The sequence below is a fragment of the Gymnoscopelus braueri genome, assembly GCF_963280865.1.
Source record: "Gymnoscopelus braueri genome assembly, contig: SCAFFOLD_51, whole genome shotgun sequence".
Classification (NCBI taxonomy): Eukaryota; Metazoa; Chordata; class Actinopteri; order Myctophiformes; family Myctophidae; genus Gymnoscopelus; species Gymnoscopelus braueri.
Window position 1 is genome coordinate 425,411 of NW_027660372.1, and position 17,450 is coordinate 442,860.

Below are 17,450 nucleotides of genomic sequence, written 5' to 3' on the forward strand. Positions count from 1 at the left end.
TGAAATATTAAACAACTAAGTCAGGAACAGGCTGTTTCTGACAGCGACTCCACAACATTCCAGATTAATTTGTATCTGGGCGAGCCACCAATCGCCCGAAGTGAATCCCCTTTGGTTTAATGGCAGAAAGAGACGCTTTGCAGCCCGGTGTACATTAGGGCTTGTAGATCGGCTTATTTTCAATGTATATGTGACAGGGTCGAAAAAGGGGTATTGCTAATTATTTTTCTGTTATTTATTTGTTTGTATTTAAACCCTTAAAGCATGTATGTGATGATTTCATTACATTATTTTTCGGTTCTGTATGTGCAATAATTGTTTGTTGGTCCCTGGGTCACATTCCACTGCCCTGAGTACTTGAACACTGACAGCTGTGGCAATGACCGAACCCGAAGCCGACCAGTGAGAGCAGAGCTGGGCGGAGCTTCCCCGCTATAAATGAGAGCGCGGTCTCATTCAAAGGGGACACAGAGGAGAGAACACACACAGAGGAGGTGTGAGCCAGGTGTGAATGAACCACCGGAGCTAGAATGTATATTGAGCCAGGTGAAGGTGAAACCACCGGAGCTCGAGGTGCAGAGCAAGCAGAGAGGAAGGTTGTGAATACAGAAAGGTGAAGGCACAACAGAGAGAAGGAGCTGTTGGAACCGAGAGAGTGTCGGAGGGGACAGAGGACGAGCGAGCCAGACGAGTGAGCACCACCATATGGAGTGGAGAAGGAATTGGAGCAAACAGCGGCGGGGCAGTGGCGATAGCGTTGCACACGCAACTCCATCAGTAGGCAGGGTAATTCCTGCCTCGGGAGTAAGTACCTGACCACGCAACGCTAACTTTTATAACTACTACCCCAGAGCTATTGCAATATATTACCCATGAATAGATGAACTGGTTCCAGTCTTTGTAATTTCAGGCAATGACGTGAAGAGCGCATGACGAAGATTCCTGGCCTAAGCTACAAAAACCCCACATTGGACACTTGAACTTTTGATGCCTTTTGATGAGTATTTAGCACTTTATTAGCGTTGTCACTTTACTTCTGAAGTAATTGGAACACATGATCTGCTAGTATTTGCACTCTGCTCATTTGCACCACTATCATAGGATTTTAGTAGTATTTGATTGTATGTTAGTTAGCATATTTGACGTCATAGGAGGATAGGGATTTTTAGAAGTATATTTGATTTATGGTTTTGTATGTGTATTTTATGGCAAAGAAGCCGATGTCAAGGGACCAATAAATGTACTTACCTTTTATACAAACTGTTTCTGTGTCAGATTCTCTCAAGCAAGGTTTTATTGTGTTGTTCTCAGAAACATTACCTGGTATTAGCTCGAACCTGTGCGTAGCCTTAAAAGGAAGTGTTAATATATATATATAGATATTTAGGGGACCTTCCCCTCAAACAAAGGTGGCGTAGTCGACAAATATAATTGCTCAATTTGGGTTTCACAATAATTTCGCACCCTGCACTTTAAACAGTGTAACCTTATATTTTATTGTTGTGAACCCAATGCAAGCAATTAACAAACTCCCCGTGCCATATTTGAGTATAACTGGGCAAGTTAAATGTGACAGTTGGCCACCGTCACATATACAGTATACGATACATGCCGCTGTTTAGAAATGCCTCAACAAAATCATAGTGTGCTAAAAAAATCCAAACTAAAATTAATTGAAGGTGAATTTGCCATCTATGCTTAGAAGCCAAAAGCTGGTGTTTGGACTTATTCTATTTTGATACCTTATAGGCTTGCCTTTCAAATGTGAATTAATATCCGAACTGCAGTTTGAGTTCAGATGTTTTATTTTATTACACAGACACACCGTTTGCTTTTGAATGTTGAGTTTACTGTAAGATTCAGTTCAGACTTCAGATATTTATTTTATTTGATCTACCTCACGTAGGCTTACCTTTAATTCATGAGACTGATGTTAATTCAGTTCAGACAGATTTTATTTTGATGTACCTTACAGTATGTTAGTACCAGTGGTGGGTTCTACCGTCAGATGCTGTGTACGTCGTACACCTTGAGATTTTTTTTCGTCGCCACCGTACACCTTCAAAAACTGTTCAAAACAGCGTATCTGAGACGCTGATACGCTCTGATACGCTAACTGACGGCGCTAACTGACGGCGCTAACTGACGGCGCTGACTGACTGGCGTTAACGTGCACTGTGCTGCTCAGGGCTCTGGCAGCAAAGCGAGAGAGAGTAAAAAAAACGATTCCGGGCGAGCGTTCCGTTGGTAACTGGAACGCTCGCCCCAAAACACACTCGCCCCCATTCATCTCGCGGACAGAGGCCGCCGGATTAGACCCGGGGCGAGTGTGTTCGAGTCTTCTGTGATTTCATTCACCAGCCAGTGTTGCCAGATTTTGCAAGAGAAATAAGCAACCAGTTCTATGAAAACAAGCCCAAAAGAAGCAACTTAGGCCAGATGAGCACTTAAAACCTACGCTATTTTTTGAAGCAAGCCTAAGCAGGTACACTTTAGAAACAAGCCCCAAAAAAACGCAACCCACAACGACCAACATTTTACAAGAAAACTTTACAGAAAAACAAGCCCAAAGTCGCTTATAATACGCGGACATGGCAACACTGGCCCCAGCAGGTAAAGCCCCGGAAGAGTGAGACAGGCAGCGCCAACAACAAAAACAAACAAGGAACCGAGAGTGGTACGAGAGACAGAACGAGAGCAAGACAGACATTACAGAGCGAGACACACACGCCGTGCGAAGCGCGCGGAAAAGTTTCACATGCAATATTTTTGTGGGCCACACACGTGCGCGAAGCGCGCGTGCACATTTTTTACGTTTAATTAATTATAGACGCGCGCATGCCGTGCGTGTGGGAGGCAGGGAATAATCATAGTATACCTTAAAAAAAAAAAATAGAACACACCACTGTGAGCACACCACTGCGCGCGGAAAAGTTTCACATGCAATATTTTTGTGGGCCACACACGTGCGCGAAGCGCGCGTGCACATTTTTTACGTTTAATTAATTATAGACGCGCGCATGCCGTGCGTGTGGGAGGCAGGGAATAATCATAGTATACCTTCAAAAAAAAAAATAGAACACACCACTGGTTAGTACCTTATTGGGACTGAGGTTCTGATCGGAAGATATGTAGCTATATGAGGCTGCCATTATCATATAGATAATAATAATATGGAATGTCCCAATTATTTTTTCTTTTACTATACTGTCTCAGGTGGTCAATTAAGATGTTTTTGTTTGTACTGTATTTTTGTTTAGTTACTACTGATATATTGAAGCAAGAAGCTGATATACTGTACTGAATAATATTTGGAGCTCCCTCCTATTCAAAGGGTGAGTGAGGTTAATAATTGTTTAATTTTTTTATTTGATTTGATTTATTTGAAAAGCCAAAACCACATGGTCACCGCAGTTCGAGGATTACACAAGAAAGTCCTGAGACTTATTTCCGTTGAGGTCCTCTTACAATTAACAGTCAATACGTTAAAATACATTACAGTACAAAACATGTAACTAACGTCACACTACAAAGACACAAGTAACATACACAGTACAGCCACAGTACACATTACACGTTACGCAACAATACAAAAACATTAGACATACACAGTACATGCATACAAACAATACAAGAACACAAGTAACATACACAGTACACATATACAAACAAGTGCTACCTTATCTTTCCTAGTCTAAAGACCCTCTATAGGGGAACCTTTTCTAATAGACATGATTTCGTTTTCTGCTTAAAAGTCCTCAGATTGGTTGTCAGTTTGACACTGTTTTCGAGGTCATTCCACTGTGTGGCTCCTATGTAAGTAAATGATTCTCTGCCAACTTTACTTTTAAAAGCCGGATGGCTCACATCTGCTACACTGGCTCTAGTGAAAAAATGGTGTACTTCGCTTCTCTGAGTAAAATATGTCTTTAAAAATATGGGGACCTCGCCATATATTATCTTATGAACCATGGTCAATCTGGCCATGGTTACCCTGGATTCTACTGGGAGCCAGTTGAGTTCTCTAAACTGGTTCCTACCTATATGGGATCTGGGTTCTAACCCTAGAATGACCCTGATCAGTCTATTCTGAGCTGACTGTAGCTTGGTTTTGAGGGATTTCATTAAGCCCTCGTACCAAGATGTACATGCGAAATCAAAATGGCACATAATAAGAGAGTTGGCCACCACCTGTTTTGTCTCCCTATCCAAGTACCTTGCTGTCCTTGCCAGAAATTTAGTCAGTCCGGAGACTTTGTTCAATACCTTGCTGGCCATATTTCGGCCATCTAGGTTACCCTCCAAGATACAACCCAGGTATTTCACAGATGATTTTGCTGCAATGTAGTCCGAATTTAATTTGACCTTGAATTCCGGGCTCTTTCCTAATTTGATTTTAGAGCCAAACAGAATTGATTCTGACTTCCCTGTGTGTAAAGATAACTTGTTATCTATAAGCCAGGAATTAACATTTTTCAATTCCTCACTCAGTGAACTCTCCAGTGTGGCTTGTTCCTTATGGGACATCAGCAGAGCAGAGTCATCAGCATACAAGAACAAATCACAGTTACAGGCGTCTGTCATATCATTCACATATACTAAAAACAGTGCTGGGCCTAGAATGCTTCCCTGAGGAACACCACATTTCATGATGCTTGAATCAGACAAAACACGTGTGTCGGTTGAGTACGACTTTCTAAAGCCCGATTGGAGTTCATACATTAGATTGTTCCTATTTAAGTACTTGTTTAGTTGGTCATTAATTAGCCTCTCAAATATTTTTGACACTGAACCCAAAATTGACACCGGTCGATAATTACCAGGGTCATTTTTGGCTCCTTTTATATACAGGGGGAGTATTTTGGCCTTTTTTAGGTCATGGGGGAAGACACCCTGCTCAATAGATAGATTGAAGATGTGCGTGATACTGGGCGCTATCTGCATTGCAGCATCCTTTAAAAAGAGAGGAGCTATCCCATCCAGGCCTGTGGCCTTAGCGCAATTGATCTTGGACAGCATCTCAGAGACCACCTCCACCTCTACCTTCTGCAGGGAGAATGAGTTGGAACACACTCCTTGTTTCCCATAAAAATCCCTTACCCTGTCTATGTCAAATATCCCAGGTGATACTGGCAATTTGGAGACCAGATCTGCTGCGACATTTGTGAAGTAATCATTGAATTTATTTGCTACCAATCTTTTATCGAAAACCATCTCTTCATTAATTTTAAGGCCTATATTACTGCATTTGCTACTTTTGACTTTATCTCCCGCACCTAGTTCTTTTAGAGTCTTCCAGAGTTTTTGAGTGTTGCTTTTATTCTCTATTATTTGATCTTTATAATGAGTCTGTTTTGTGCTAATAATGAGCCTCTGAGTCTTATTCCTCAGCTCTCTAAAAAGGGCCAAATCTTCTACTGAGTTAGTTTTACAATAACTCTTGTGGGCTTTCTCTCTGGACCTGATCAACTCCAAAATGTCATTATTAAACCAATGGCTGGACCTCTGTTTAATTCTCACCTGCCTAAGTGGTGCGACTGTGTCAATAGCTTGGTGGAAGATCTTCCCAAAAGCTTCCCATGCTTTATTGACACAGCTACATGTTAAATCTGGTGTCCAGTCCTTCTTGCCTATTTGCTCTATGAATTTTTCCGCTGTATAATTTTTGAAAGTCCTTGCTAGGACAGTCTTGTGAGTGTTAAATATTTCCTTCTCTATTCTTCTCGTGCAGTATGTCATAAAGTGATCGCTGATGCCATACACAATAGTGCCACTCTGTGATACTTTTGTGACATCTGAGACTAGAATAAGATCAATAATGGTTTTCGTTGTTTTACTTACTCTTGTGGGTTGTTTTATTAATTACCTCAAACCAAAGGAATTACACACATTTTCAAACCCTTTAAGGGTAGGGTGGGCAGGTTTAGATACATCTGTATTCATGTCACCCATTATCCAAGTCTCCATTGAATCAGCAACGTTGGATAACACTGTGTCCAATGAGTCGTAAAACTCTGTCTGCTCTGGAGGTCTGTAACAAGCCCCAAATAATATGGGTTTTGTTTTGGTTAAACAAATGTCCAACCATACAATTTCCAGTTCATTCATGAGATCTTCTCTGAGGTTAAACGAAATGTCAGAGCGTACATAAACACACACTCCACCCCCTTGACGATTTCTGTCTTTCCTTACAACGTTATAATTCATGATTGCAATTCAGGTGCTAGTGGCCACACCGGCTGCTGCTGGATGTTGTTGTTCCGTAGCCTGCTAGCCACATTAGCCTGTGTTGGGGGTGCCAGAGTTGTTGGTTGTGGCCCCGGATTCCGTTCCACATCGCCTGCCAGCAGGAGAATCACAGCAACCTGGGCCCAGCCTCTATAGGAGCGAGATGTTACCCTCTCTTCACTTTTGGAAGGAGTCCTAGCGTGTCCGTTCTCTAACAGCCCAGAGAACAGTAGGAATTGGCTTCTCTCTGCTTGTTAATGTTTAGCGTGAGATGCCGCGACTGGAGCAAACATACACATGATATTAAAAATCCGATCGCAATCCACGAGGGTGCTGTTGTTATTACCCGTGGTTTCCCTAACGATTTTGCTGCTTTATCCACGGAAAAGCGTTTAAATAACTTAAAGGTTTGCCGCGACGCGTTGGGAGCCAAACCGGTGGCGACCATCTTGCTCAAGGACACTTCGACACTAACTCTGGGGGAGCCTGGGATCGAACTGGGAACCTTGCGGTTCCCATCCGGCTACTTAACCGGCCACTCTACCCCTGAGCCACTGCCGCTCCTATATGTGTACAAGTGTACACATATTCACAAGACATGGACACACACACACACACGATAATAATAAAGGGCAAACTAAGCTACAAGTCAGTGTCATCAATATGGTATGGGTAAGACCATTCAAACAAAAATACTGTAGTAGCAAAGGGTAAATATTTTCCTTCCAAAATAATAATCGGTTTCGGCCGATCATGAAAAAAGAATAATCGGTGATCGGTCCCAAAAAACCTGATCGGAGCATCCCTAATTCAATTCTTTATCAATCGAATACGATTGATTCTCCTACTTACTGATTTGTTTTGCAATGATTTTGATAGTCTTTTATTACAGCTTGGCAAAGCTGTCAATAAACAGAAGCTGCAACTAGTCGTCACTTTCTCTCTTTCGGCTAAAGGCCAGCCAATGAGGGGTCGCCTCTGGCTTCCGATACTCTGAACCAAGAAAAATGTCAAGCCACTGCCCGCGAAAACGAGCGATTTTTAACCTTTGAAAAATCATGGAATATTTTCCGTGATTGCTGTCCTCGCTCGATGTATTGAGGTACTTACCATTCTGCAAGATATTCTTATACTTAATTTTCACCTGCTGCCAGGTCCTTATAGTGCCAGTCCTGCTTGTGCTTTATGGACATTATCAAGTTAAGATAATTCATTATTTAACAAATGAAACTAGAATACATTACAACTGTTGGAGCTATTCACTGTTTGTATTATTTCACATTTATTGTCTTTATTTATTTGATTTGTTTTGTAGAATTAGTTTGATTACAACTGTATCCATTATTATTTCAGTTAAGTTTGTGTTCCAGCTAAATGCTTTTATTTTGAAGGTATTGGGGCAGTTGGGGTGCACAGGTGAATTTATCATCAGATTGGCACCAGGAAGGTGCACACGTTTTTACCAGACTCAGGGTCAGACCAGAAGCAGAACAAAATAATGCTGATTTTCCTGTAAAAGCTGAAATGGAATAAAACCCCACAAAACCTGTTCATTCTGCCTGGACATTGGACTATTTTCAAGCCCTGACTGAGTAAGATTCGCTACCTGGTACCTCAGTGGCCTTTTGAATTGTTTATTGTTTGAGGACAAATCGCCACTACAACAACCATGTAGGCTGAAGGCTATGTACCTTCCTCTCAGTCTCTCATAATTATGGAAGAACACATTTTCTGAATAATTTGTATTGCCATGCAATCGTGACATTACACGGCACTGCAGATAGATCGATCGATCGATCAATCTAACTCATGCTCGATCGATCGATGGATGCATGAGTTCGATCGATCGATCGATCGATAGATTCCATGTCAACATTGCATGGCACATATAATATAGCATTGTAGATTAGTAGGCCATAATTCCAATATTCACTTAAACTCCTCATGTTTAAGCCTACAACTGAATTATATATTTATGGACTTTAGGACTTTTATATAAATATATTTTTGGACGACTTTCTCCCTGGATCTATTTATTGCGGCCGTGTTTCCTGTCTTGCTTATTATACTCATATGATTCCATGAGCTGCTGCTATTCAGCCACAGAGAAGAACGCCGCTCAGGTTTTGGGCTCCATGATTAGTCAAGTTCAAGGAATCTGCGATCGAGTTCATGGTATTTTATACAGTAGGAATACGTGAAGGCGCATTCAGACTGGCTTTACCATCCTGGCTCGACACACTCTGGCCTAAAACACCGAACCCATCTAACCCCTGCTCACTTTGCAAGGATTGGATGGCTTTGGGTTGAGGACAGAGTAAAGCAACTTACAATGGGCCTGGTCTACAAGATACACCACAACATTTGGATCCCCCTGTATTTGTCTAAATACTTCAAAAACGTAAGTGAAGTCCATGATCATAACACCAGAGGCAGCTCCACGAATCAGGTTCAACCCGGATTTGGCTCAACAAAGGGAATGAACTCGTTCTCATGCTATTCAACAAAAATGTGGAATGCCCTACCAAAAGGAATAAAGGAGTGTAACAACCTACTCACTTTCAAAACTGCCCTAAAGAAACACCTTCAGGAGGCTGCAATTCGAAAATGGCCCCTGTCAAAGTCTTAACCAACCCCCCCCCCCCCTTATTTAATTCCTCTTTCGTGAAACAGGCCCCTGCTCTGTGTAGTTTGATGTGTGGCTGTAGCATCATGAACCAACCTGCTCTGTGTAGTTTGATGTGTGGCTGTAGCGTCATGAACCAACCTGCTCTGTGTAGTTTGATGTGTGGCTGTAGCATCATGAACCAACCTGCTCTGTGTAGTTTGATGTGTGGCTGTAGCATCATGAACCAACCTGCTCTGTGTAGTTTGATGTGTGGCTGTAGCATCATGAACCAACCTGCTCTGTGTAGTTTGATGTGTGGCTGTAGCATCATGAACCAACCTGCTCTGTGTAGTTTGATGTGTGGCTGTAGCATCAGGTCCAGCAGTTTGTTCTCTCTCTGGAAGAGGTTGCACATGAACTCTGCAGCCGCACTGAGGCGCTCCAACACAAACACTCTGACATTAAGCTTCACACTACAAACATCAACACCACGCTGCTGTTCCTCCAAAACACACAATATCTCCTCTCCCACCGACGTCATGTGTTCATTTATCTTCAGCCGTACAGACTCCATTTGACTCATTTTACCTCCTTTATGAGACATTTTCACCAAGCTCTCTGTTCCTACTGTAATATACTTATATAATGTGTAAAGCTCTCTGTTCCTACTGTAATATACTTATATAATGTGTAAAGCTCTCTGTTCCTACTGTAATATACTTATAGAATGTGTAAAGGCACAAAGATCCACAATTCCACCATTACGCTAAACAGCTCGGCTAACGCGACCTACGGCTAGAGAAAATAAGAAGCAACACGCATTTACTTCCGGGTCAACGTGTTTCAAGCATGCGCAGCATAGGACCCAGGCACTGCTGCCTTCCGCCGCCTGGTGGAGGAGGTGTGTAACTGTTACTGATAACTTATCAAGAAGATAATACTGCGTTTTTAATGAAATGACGGCTCTGTCCAGCCTCAATGAAAAAACTTTATTTATTTCAAATGCTAAGTCAAAACGTTAGAAGTGAATACATGCAGATGTTTACATGGAGGCTGGTGTGTTATTATATTAACCTATTAAAACGGGAAAAGCATCTTTGTCACTTTAGATTTGTTTGTGTACATACGGTACAACAGCTGTGTTACACGGTCTATAAAAGGAAATAAAGAGGTAAAATAAACAATACCTGCGAGAGAGCGAGGCACAGCTATGATGACGTCATAGAGCCACTTAAAGTGACAGTGCTGTTAGTTACTGCTAGGCTGTAGTAGCCTGGGCACCATTCCTTGTATATGATCCGGTCGGGAGCGGAAGTTAAAAAAATAAAAAGTGGCCGGATGGGCAGAACCGGAAAGACGTCTCACCTCAAAATAGGTCCGTCCTAATAAAATCCTTGTTGCGGCATAGTTTAGCTTATTTTTTAAATGTGCACTATCCGGAGACTATTTAGTGTCTGTATTATCCCACGGGGAAATTCTATTCAATTTAAATAGGGATTGGGGAACCAAAACAAAGCAGCACTGCAAAACCGGATGGGCACAATCCGGAAAGAGGATTATTTTTTCTTTCTTTTTTTCAGTAGGCGTGGCCTAGACCGGATCATATGGGTCTTTAGTAACAGAGACCAGGCTTTCCTCCGAGGTGGAAAGACTGGTGATGCGAGGTTAGCTAGGCTGTCATTACTTCAGCCTGGAATAGAACTGTAAACCTAGATTACTATTTCTATATTTCTATGCATTTGATGTATTACCTCATGTTTACCTGGCCCCTGTCAAAGTCTTAACCTAACTCAACAACCCCACTCCTCAGCAACCCCCCCCCCCTCCCTGAACTATTCCTTTTTCTTATATATTTCTTATTTTTCATACCAGTAACCTGTAAGCTAATTGTATGACGTTCTGTATAGTAGTGTGCATATATGTCTGTCTCTTATATGTCATCATGATTTGTGTGCGTGGGAATCTCATTTGAAACAAGCCTAGTGCTTTCTGAGCCTTCCAGTTTAGTAGACCTTGTATTGTGAATGTGTATTTCCATGTACTGTTTTTCTCATGTCTTACTAAATAAAGTACATCAAACCTTGCTTACAGTCACTCTGCATGGATTAACAGCGTCTGCTACATGCCTACATTTAAAATTGTATGTGTTTACCTTGCTTACTGTAAGTCACTCTGGATAAATGCCTACAAAGTAAGTTGTCCCATTTCGTTACACTGCTCTCTCCTCATCTCTCTCCATGTCAGCTTCATGACGACAGTTCAGTACAACAGTGCTTCTCAAAATGGGGTCCGGGGACCCCCAGGGGTCCTTAAGGGGGTTCCCGGGGACAAAGCTAAATTATAGATAAAAATCAATTGGACCCTTCCAGGTCAGATTACATGGAGGCTGGTGTGTTATTATATTACATACAGATGTTTATATGGAGGCTGGTGTGTTATTATATTACATACAGATGTTTGCATGGAGGCTGGTGTGTTATTATATTACATACAGATGTTTGCATGGAGGCTGGTGTGTTATTATATTACATACAGATGTTTGCATGGAGGCTGGTGTGTTATTATATTACATACAGATGTTTGCATGGAGGCTGGTGTGTTATTATATTACATACAGATGTTTGCATGGAGGCTGGTGTGTTATTATATTACATACAGATGTTTGCATGGAGGATGGTGTGTTATTATATTAGTTTTCTTCAAGTCCAGTCCATTCTAACGGTGTGTTGAGGCTCACTGCTGTTAAAAAGGAGGGGGGAAAGTCTCACACACCGGCTCTGACACTGAGGCCTATTAAAGGGCCGCAACGTCAAATGAACTACTGCATATGGAGATGGAGTGTGAGACTTTTCCCCCCCTCCATTTTAAAGGGATATTTCATCGTCATTTTATCGTCTACTCAGGCTTTTGTGAGCCCCACAGGTCCTTTTTAAGTTGCTTGATTCAGTATTTAGATATTTGATATTCATTTTATCAGACCGTGTTTTTTGATAACTTTTTTCATTTATTTTTTATATATTTTTTGGAAAATGAAATAAAATTAAATACAATAAAATAATTAAATAAAATAAATGAAAAAAGTAATCGAAAGAACACGGCCCCCTCGCGTATTAGGAGGGCAGGGTGAGTCACCAGAACCAAGGACGGGTGTTTTTGATTAATCTAACATGTTAAAAATAGAGTTTGAAGTTATAATGGGTTTGTATAGGAAGGGGGCGTGTCTGATAAAATGAATATCAAATACCTAAATACTGAATCAAGCAACTTAAAAACGGTCTGGGGGGCTCACAAAAGCCTGAGTAGACGATAAAATTACCCAAAGTTTTTTTGAAAGTGAAATATCCCTTTAAGATTGTTCCCGAAGGTCAGCACTTCACCAAACCCTTGGTGTGCGTTACCGTTCCTGAGGCTCACTGCTGTGCCATGAGACAAGTCCAGATATGACAACCACACATCATTATTATAATTTACATCAAGTTATACATTATATTAATAATGAATCAATTTACTATATTGGTTCGTTTCCCAGTACAGAGGCATTTTTTGGTCGGGGGATCTTAGTATAATTTGAAATTCAATTCCGATTCACTTTTCAAATAATTATTTTACTGATTTTCCTTTCAGAAACCAAATTAAATATTGCTCCATTTTTCAAATAATCACTTCCAAATTAAACCTCAGATTATACTAAGATCCCAAGGTCAGTTAGGGTCGGGGGATCTTAGTATAATTTGAAATTCAATTCTAATTCACTTTTTAAACAATAATTTTACTGATTTTCCTTTCAGAAACCAAATTAAATATTGCTCCATTTTTCAAATAATCACTTCCAAATTAAACCTCAGATTATACTAAGATCCCCCGGGCTTTTGGAGTCAGGGCATCTTATTTATTATTTGTTTTTCAATTGGAATAAGCGTCTGAAAAGTATATTTTACTGATTTTCGTTTCAGATCCTAAATAAAACATTGCTTCATTTTGAAACTTTTATTTTTTCCCTTAAAATCTGGAAAATGGCCCATTTTTATGATATTCTCATTAGTATTTTGGCTTTTTTTGATTTGGGACTGACACTGAAAAAAAGCTCTTAAAAAAGGTTTTGGCGTTTTTTCATCCCAGACCAAAAATCAAATAATGGCTTCATTTATCCAATTTTCTAGCCCACCAAAAAATCAGGAAAATGCTCCATTTTTCTGATATTCTGATTAGTATTTTGGCATTTTTTGATTTGGGACTGACAAAGGAAAAAGCTCTTTATTTGTCTTTGTTTTTCTTAATTCATCTGGAATCCAAAAGCCTGGAATGGTTATTATTCAAAATGTCAGTCATCTTTTAGTCTACCTTTTTCATCAAAACAAAGAAGCCATGTGACCATGGGTCAAAGCACATGGTCTTTGTCCTTCAAAGTAAAAGTTGTAGTCTAACATGTAATCAATAGGATCTACAGACAGTCATTAACACCACATGTAATTACTGTATGATGTGTTTTTTAATGCATTTTCTGTCATTTTTTTTAGATCAAAGCTACATCTCACAAAAGTATGTTGCAAGACTACTAAAACCTTTCTGGGACATAAAACCGTAAACTCCTTACAACTATATACTTGTGGTGTGGAAGCTCCACCAGCAGGGGTCATTCACTTTCTAGGACCTGGCTAAGATATGTGTGCACTTCATTTAGGAGAGAATATCTCAACTGTTCTTGGCTAATATGACCCCAGGGAACAACTTAGGAACTGTGACTAATTCTCTATTCGGGACGAAATACCCGAAAATGACCACGCCCTTTTAAAAATCAAATCAAATCAAATCAAGGTTTATTTATATAGCACATTTAACATGACCAGGTCAACCAAAGTGCTCTACAGGTAAAAAGCAAAACAAAGCAAAAAAAATAGTAAACAATGAGTAAGCACAGACAAACAAACATTAGCGCCAATAGAGGAAGGTAAGGCTGCTTTAGTTGTTACTGAATGCCAAGGACAAAAAATTAGTCTTTAGTAAAGATGACTGGGCTGCTTTGATGCGTAAAGGAAAGTCATTCCAGAGGGGGCAGCCACGGCAAAGGCCCGGTCACCCCTGGTAACTTTAGTGGGTGCAGTTGGCACTTCCAGCAGCAGCTGGTCAGCAAACCATAAGATCAATGCTCAGCATAAAGTGAATACTATCATAATAGTCAAAGGTGTATGGAATTTGAACAATATGTTCAAATTAGAATCTGAAAAGTGAATTGCTAAACAACAAATCGTTGCTAGGAATGTGTCTTGGTGTTACAACAACAGAACAGCTCTGCGATAACTGATACATACTGCACCACACACACACACGCACACGCGCGCACACGCACGCACGCACACACACACACACACACACACACACACACACACACACACACACACACACACACACACACACACACACAGTTGCATGTGCTCAGTCCTTTTGATTCCTCGGGTGATGATTGTTTTTAATGTCCTAATCACACAACATCTAAATATCGAGATGCAGCAGACTCAGTTTTGCAGCATTTGCTGTGTCCACTACATGACTTTTGCAGCCACAGTGGAGGAGGATGGCGCAAGCTTTACTGGCATCTGCGAGATGGGTCCAGTAAGGTTCCCAGGTTCGGACATGCTGAATCAGTGCAGCTTGGGTGGGAGGAAGTTCTCAAGGGACCTGGTTACCATTTGACCAACATCAGCCTTCCCTGACTATGGGAAAAGGAGTGCAGGTATCTCAAAGAATCTCTGGTCACCCTTACTTTGGAGCCTGAAAAGATCAACTTTCCATGTCCAAAGATTGGAGTATATGGTCATCATCATATACTGTACGCCGGCAAGAGCCGTGGTGGCCACAGCAGAGTAGATGAATCCTGACAGTGGCTAGTGACTAGTACCGTATGATATCATACTAGTCAATGGTGTATAGAATAGTAATACTATATAGTATTACACTTTATGCTGAGCATTGTTGAACATACTGTATTAGCTCTAGCTGTAGGTCTATCATCATAGGAATTAGTTCTACTGTTAAATCATTCTTGTTTCAATGAAATTACATCGTAAGATACATTGGTTGTTTCAGAACATAGTAGCCATATTTGTGATAATCAAATTAGTGTCCTCTAGATAGATTAAATCATAAAGATAAGCATTCAAACATGTTTTTAATTGTCAAAAAACATGATTTAGACACCAAGTTTGCATAGCTGAAAATGTGGTTCAAACATTATAGCCAAAAACTTTGTCAGGTGGTGGTCATATTGGATTTAGCCACTATGATGACCCTGAAGGTTGCTGGCTCGGGCGCTCTTGCTAAATCATTAGAGCATGCCCTGGGTTACATCTGGGACAAATGTGGTGCTCTTAGATTGATTTGCGCAAAAATATCCTTATGGCCCTGGACAGTAATACGTTTCTTTTAGCTGTTCTGTCAAATATCAAATTAGAAATTTTACACTTTACTATGTTTCCCTAATCATAAGTATTCTGAACATTTTGAACACCTCAGTAAATCTGTAGCTCCAGAGCCATGTTGGAAGTAGTGCACCGGTTATGGTCATTTAAAAAAAGAGCGTGGTCATTTTCGGGTATTTCATTCCGGATAGAGAATTAGTCACAGTTCCTAAGTTGTTCCCTGGGGTCATATTAGCCAAGAACAGTTGAGATATTAAGTACATACACTAAAGAATACATCACATGGATGCACCTGGGATGTATCATCAGTGTTGTAGCCTGGGGTCATAGGGTGTTTCGGGTCTCGCAACATGAACCCTCGCCCAGGTGACCCAGCCGGGGTTGATCAAGCCCCAACTTACATCCCAGGTAGCTACCCACGGTCAGTCCTACTTTTTACTGTCTTTCCTAGGGAAAGACAGTAAATTAAGTTACCTCACATATACAAATGACATCCTGCACATAATTCTACATTCAATAAAACTATGAACTCTGACTGGGGAGGGAGTTTGGGATATAGGTGGGTTACTTATTGATAATGGGTAATGGGTTATTAGTCTAATGATCATTAAAGAACGACTTCACCCATTTTCAACCTATCTTCATAGATCCTCACTAATGCTCATGCTAAAATTGTGTGATTTTTTTCTTCTCAGTCTGTGTCTCATAGGAGGGCTATGGACACTTCAGAAACGCATCTACCAGTGAAAGTATAAAGAACGTTCAGGGCATACTTGCCAGCATTAGCCATAGATGGATAACACCGCAAGATCATGGCAAGGTGCCCAGAAACCTAATGGGATGAATGACCTATTCAGTCCCGACTTTAGTGACCTATTTGATCACAACCTTCCCAAATGGAGATTCCCATAGATGGAGACAATTAACCTCCCCAAGTCTGACATCTGATGGCAATTGATATCCCTTTAAAGCTTTAGTTAATACTAGTTGGTATTATAAGAATATGCGATTGCTTTAATTACTATTGTTTAATTGCTGTCCCAATAAAGAAGACAAAACTGTCAGATGGCCCGGCCGTTGAAGTGATGAGAGGTCATCTGTCTGTACATGTGTATGCATTTGTGGTTTCTGTTCCTTTCTGTCCTTCCCTAATCTTAGAAAGATGCAGGTTGGAGAGAAATCCCCCCCCCCCCATTGTTTGAAGACAAATGCTGAGTCAGGTGGCGAACCAACCTGAAGACCATCCCACATTTCAGTATATAGGGGCTCTAGGGACAGATAAGAGGGCTCAGACTTAGTGAGGTGACCTCGATGCAATTTGTTGCTGATAAGGAAAGCTAGTGTGAGCCCAGAGATCTCTGTTAAGTACATTTCTCTAACTTTTAACTTACTGCTTGATTAATTAATACACTTAATTTTAACAGTCTTGTCTGCTCTTAATTTCACCAATACAATGGACGGACGCACGACAAATTATGTCATTGCACAATTTGTCTGTTGTTTAAATAGCTGAAATCTCCAACACATCATAGAATCTCTCCTAGACGATTATCATGGAGATACCTAACATACCTAGCGCTGACATCAGAGAACCCCTACTGGAACTCCATATATGGAGATAACCAAAACGTCCAGGACAAACATCAAAGTCCTAAGGGAGTTCATCAGGACTGACATCATGGCTAAGGGAGTTCATCAGTGAAACCGAGCGACATTAACTCTTAGATAAGCATCAGACAACTCATCAGCCTAGTTGGTTTTCACAGCCTAAGCCTTACATATCGATTTTACTTACTTCTCATAGCGGCTCTCGGATCTGGTCAAAGAATCAGCCGATTATCAGTTCAACAGAAAGGATTTTTTTCCCTTCAATATTTAAAATTGTATATATTTGTTTTTATTAACGCGAGAACAATGGTTTCCATTATAGCGTGCTAACAGGAATAGAAAGCCTGTAGTTTCTATTATCTTGGATTCCCCATCGATTATTTTTTTCTCGATGGGTGCCATATTATCATGAGCATTATTGAGGAACAATTATATGAAGACAGGTTGAAAATGGGTGAACTCGTCCTTTAAATCCTGATGTGAAAGAAAATATTTGTATAGAAGAACAAAAAGGTTGCTAGGTTGACAGCACCTCAGTAAAACTACTAAGGTGCTGTGAAGTTGGGAGGCACAAGGGGAAAGTGAATGAC